The sequence below is a fragment of the Curcuma longa genome, chromosome 13, assembly GCF_044706935.1.
Source record: "Curcuma longa cultivar G26 ecotype Majalengka, Jawa Barat chromosome 13, ITB_CL_G26_1.1, whole genome shotgun sequence".
NCBI classification, from domain to species: domain Eukaryota; kingdom Viridiplantae; phylum Streptophyta; class Magnoliopsida; order Zingiberales; family Zingiberaceae; genus Curcuma; species Curcuma longa.
Window position 1 is genome coordinate 10016980 of NC_133873.1, and position 5608 is coordinate 10022587.

General features: G+C 40.2%; 1 non-coding gene across 1 annotated transcript; it reads left to right on the forward strand.

The window, feature by feature from the left end:
- Positions 1-2816: 2816 nt before the first annotated feature.
- Positions 2817-2923, forward strand: LOC141844620 (small nucleolar RNA R71). The gene has a single exon (XR_012603158.1). It is a non-coding gene; the product is annotated as a small nucleolar RNA R71 (small nucleolar RNA).
- The last annotated feature ends 2685 nt before the right edge of the window (positions 2924-5608 follow it).

Consider the following 5608-nt stretch of genomic DNA (forward strand, 5'->3'; position numbering starts at 1 on the left):
AACGGATTTAAGTTGCCCTCATAGTCGATCAAACAAAGTTTGATCGACGCATTTAGATCATTGGGCTCTTGTGTTTGGTTTACAGGATCCATGGAGAAGAAGAACAATTTATTAAAGCGGAAACATAAATTATACCTCTTCTTTGCGGGATGTCTAGAAGGAGTGGATGACCCCTCGATCTTCTGCTGTATATCCTCTCCTCTTCTCGAACGTTGTGTGGACAACGATCCTTCGAGATTTCTCCACCAAAACTCTTCTCTCCGATGGCAAGCAAGCAAGCAACCAAGCCTTCCTTTCCTTCTCTTCCCTTTCTTCTCCTTCCTTCTTCTTCTTGGCCGCCGGCCCTAAGGGAAGAAAGCCAAACACCAACTAGAGGAGACCTCAAAGGAGCGCCGGCCCTAGGGGAACTAGAAGAGGAGAAGGGGGCTATGGGCGCCGGCCCTTAAAGAAGAAAGGAGGAGGAGGTGGGGCGGCGGAAAAGAAAAAGGGGAGGTTTATTTGCCGCCGGCCCTAGGAGGAGGAGAACCAAGAATTGTGTGTTCTATTGCCTCCCCTAAACCCCTCTTTATATAGTTATGCCATCTAGGAAATTTAAGAAAAAGTCTAACAAATTTTTATAAGATTTTATTAGAACAAATCTAATAAAATCCAACGGATAAGATTTGTTATCTTTTTAATAAGTTTCCATTATATTAATTTTGTTCTTATCTTTAACAAAATCTTTTAATTATATCTCGCTAATATTTAACGAGATTCCATAATTAATATTTTGTTAATTTAATAAAATTAATTCATAAAATTTTATAATAAAATTTTGTACGAGAAGAGACGAAATTTCTTAGCGGAAATTCTTATAAAAAAATTTCTTATCAGAATTTTTCTCGGAAAAATTCTAAATAAAATTCCAGAAATTTTCTTTTATAAATAGAATTTCCTATCCGAAATTTCTCACAGAATTCTTTCAGAATTCTTCCAGAATTCTTCTAGAATTCTTCCGAAGGTCTCCAAAGGTCTTCAAGAATTCTTCCGAAGGTCTCCTAGAATTCTTCCAGAGGTCTCCCGAGGTCTTCAAGAATTCTTCCGAAGGTCTCCAAGAGGTCTTCAAGAATTCTTCCGAAGGTCTCCATGAATTCTTCCTGAGGTGGATTCGAGGATTTCCAGAGGCTACAGTAGGGACCTAGAGGAGGAATTGGTTTTGGTCTCCCGATGGGCTTAAGCTTCCCATGTTCCTCCTGAACACACAGCTTAAGTCCATCAATAATAACTCATTCCACTAGAGAGTTATTATTGCACTACCGCACCAATCCCATATTACAATATGGGCTCCTTCTTACTATAAGTACATTAATCTCCCTGTGTTTAAGATATCGTATGTCCGTTAATTAAATGAGTTACTGACAACTCGAATTTAATTAACTTCTAATCCAAGAGTAGTACCACTCAACCTTATTATCATGCGGACAAAGTCCACCTGCAGGGTTTACATGATAATCCTTATGAGCTCCTCAAGGGGACATCATCAACCTATATTTAGGACACAGATTCCTTCTATAATCAACAACACACCATGTACATAATACTACTTCCCAACTCATCGGGCCTTTTGATCTATCGCTCTAAATCTCACCCTTTGATGAATCAAAGAAGTACATACTAAGTACATGTGTTTGTTATTATATTGGGATTAAGAGCATGTACATCCATAGTAACAGAGGTTTAGTTCGATTATATAGTCAGTATAAATCGAACAATCCTCAGATGGTCCTGCTCAATACACACTGAGTGTACTAGTGTAATTCTATAGTCAAGACAGACTAAGACCAAATTACACTACAACCAGTCCAATGGTTTGTCCAATCCATCTTGGTTGTGAACACTGTTTATAATCTATAAGGAACTGATAACATGGTCTTCTGTGTGTGACTCCGCACACCATGTTTATCTACAATATAGATTAAATGGACACTTGCATAAAAACTAAATGCAAACATTGACCAAAAGTAATTCTCATTTCAGAATGTTTATTTACATAGATAGCTAGGATTCTTGTATACATCCCAACAAGCCAAGCAGTTTGGACATTGGAATCCTCTTAGAAAAGAGAACAATAGAAGTGTATCTCATTCATTAATAGTTGAAACATGTTTAGTGGTGTTATCTGCCGGGTTTAAGTTCAACACTAATCATGCCTATAATTTTTTACAGGGGTTCTCAAGAAATTAGGGGTGAAATTACATCTGCTACGAAAGTCGGCTTTAGTTGAGATAAATAAAATATTGATTTTGAGAAATTATCTTTACGTACCATATTTTAGAAAGAATTTAATTTCAGCAGGGACCTCTTCCCTCCTCTGAATTGGATCAGGGGTTTAAGTTCAACAGGGTGTTTAAACTCAATTGGGGGTGAAATTTCTTCTCGCTTTAGTTCTATTGTTTCAACCCGATAGCACCTCTCCTCCTTGATTGGATCTTCAAACCCATGACTATCCTCCTCATCAGATTCTTCGACATACATGATCACTTACTGTATCGTCTGTAGACGTGGATTCTTCTGATGTGTCATCACTGAACATTGGTGCACTCTCTTCCTCTCTTTCCTCTTGTAAATCAAAAGATTTCGGTTCAAAATTTGCCTCAAAGTATTCCTCCTTGTCGTTGAGATCCCAATCTTTAATGTTGGACACAATTAGCTTGATTATCTCACATGCACTTGATTTACTCTGGTTTAACCATGATCCCCCAGCAGCTGAATCTAACATACTCTTATTTCTGAAAGAAATCCCCACATAAAAAGTGTGCAGAATCAACCACTCTTCAATTCTGTGATGAGGACAACGCTGAAGCATGTTTCTATATCTGTCCCAAGCATCACATAGAGACTCTCCTTCTGTCTGCTGAAAATTCAAGATCTGGTTTCTCAGCATCATTGTTTTCTTGGGCGGGATAAACTTATTTATAAATGCTCGTTCTAACTGATCCCATGTCTTAATGCTTTGAGGTGACAAAGAATACATCCAATCTTTGGCTGAACCACCGAGACTGAAAGGAAACATCAATAACCAGATGAACTCGGATTGAACTCCTTCGTATCTCATAGTACTACAATATCTGTGGAACTCCATTAAGTGGATGTAAGGACTTTCTGCTTCAATTCCTTTAAATTGAACTTCCTGGATTTTTGCTATGAGTCCGGGATTTATCTCAAAACTTGAAGTAGAGATTTGTGGAAGCACGATAGGGTCTAATGATCTTCCCGAAATCGGTGAGGAGTAATTCTTCAGTGAATGTTATCCATCCTTTGTTTCTCTTCCTACAAGATCCAAAAACAATTGGTAACTCTTATTAAGCAATGAAATATGCAATATAAAAGAATCGAAAGAATAAATGTATGTATATAAAAGAAAAGAAAAGAAAAACTTAATGTGCAAGTTTAGTAAAAAATTACGTACAATCCCCGGCAACGGTGCCAAAAACTTGATGCGTGTTCCGCAAGTGCACGGAATGTCACCAAGTAATAAAAAGATCGAATCCACAGGGACCGTGGAATTAGTTACTAACCTAGCACAATAAGAGTGGAGAGTTCATAGGAATTGGTTTGGTGTGGGGGAGAAAGAGTGTTCTAGAGCTCCTAATCCTTAATTCGGAGAGAGAGTTCGACTGTGACAGAATGTGGGAAGGCGATCCTAGGACTTCGGATTCCTCGAGATATTGATTGATTGACTTGGATCCTCTACCATTCCTCAATAATTGCACAATTGTAGGGATTCTAACCAAATTATCCAAATTAGAACCATAATTTTTGGTAGGGATACCGACTCGAAGGGATAAAATTGATGATAAGAATTACAGCTGAAGTGAAGTTTGATCTGTTGGTGCAATCTTTTCCCCAACAGCATTCAGTTTCAATGTTTGGCTAAACCATGTTTAAAGTTAGGCAATACTTGTGATCTAACATGTTTGATGCAAGTTTGCAGAAAAGTCCAGGTCTTGGCAAAGAAAAGTCTAAAAACTTGGCAAGGAAAAGTCCAAGTGGGAAGTCTTGGCAAAGGAAAAGTCCAAGTGGGAAGTCTTGGCAAAGGAAAAGTCTAAGTGGGAAGTCTTGGCAAAGGAAAAGTCCAAGTGGGTAGTCTTGGCAAGGAAAAGTCCAAGTGGGTAGTCTTGGCAAGGAAAGTCCAAGGTTGGTCTTGGCAAGGACTTGACATGACGAAGCTGATGGAAGCATCTCAAGCTAGTGCGAGGATGATGGAGCATCCAAGGGAGGCACGAGGCTATGGGAGGTGTTTGAAGGCCGAGGTCTAGGTCAAGAGAAGCTGAAATGGGATTTTTCAGCTTCACCAGTCGACTGGCCCTGCCAGCAGTCGACTGCTCATAAATCAGACGCACACAGAAAAATCAGTCGAGCCAGAGGAAGACAGGAGTCGACTGGGCAGTCGACTGGCCCTGCCAGCAGTCGACTGATGCCAGTCGACTGGTCTTGGATCAGTCGACTGCTATTTGAACGTTGGAGAAAGATGGCAAGCATTTAATGCGCTTTAATGCAAGATTTTGTTGCCGATTGAAGCCATCAGTCGACTGGCCCTGCCAGCAGTCGACTGATGTCGAAGAATTATAAAAGAAGCCTGCTCGAGATCAACTCAAGAATTCTGCCATTCTTTTATTCTTTAGCGCTTCTTTTGAGAACTTGTTGTTCTCTGATTCTTTGCTTTCTTCCTCTCCTCCTAAATATTATTTCACATCATTTTGAGGAGAACGAAAAGGTTGTAAAGGTTTCTCCGCCTTCGAGGTTTTCGAGAAGGAGACGATTCATAGTGCAGCGGGTGTGTGCGTGCGTGTGGATCCTTGGATTAGTCACCTCTGCGGAGGTGGATACCAAGTAAACAAACCGGGTTAGCGTTGATCTATTATTTTCTCTATTATATTTTGCTTCCGCTAACACTCTTGCAGAGAAACAATCGAAGAAGATTCGAAAAACGCTATTCACCCCCCTCTAGCGAACCAACCGATCCTAACAAGTGGTATCAGAGCACGGTACATTTCGGAGGATCTAACAATCAACCGGAGCAACATATGGCGTTCCAAGAGGGTTATAGCACCGCACGACCACCGTACTTCGACGGAAACGACTTCGCCTATTGGAAAGGTAGGATGGAGTATTATTTATGAATGATATTGACAACTGGTTTAGCATTGTAGATGGGTTCGAGACACCCAAAGACGCAGAGGGAAAATCTCTCCCTACAAGAGACTGGTCAAAAGATGTGTGCAAGAAGGCACAGGCCAATGCTAAAGCAACAACGACCTTACAATGTGGATTATCAAAGGAACAACTAAGCAAGGTCGGACCTTTCAATTCGGCAAAAGAACTCTGGGAAAAACTCATCGAACTGAACGAAGGATCAAGCGAATCTAGAAGAGCCAAGAAGGATCTCTTGGTAAGCCAACTACAATCCTTCTCGATGAGATCCACTGAAACTGTGAGCCAGATGCATGGAAGATTTAAAGAAATAGTCAATGGCCTCCATGTCATCGGTGAAAAGATTGAGAATCGCGATCTTGTAAGGTACGTTCTACAAGTCTTCCCAAGAACTACTTTATGGGCATCGATGGTA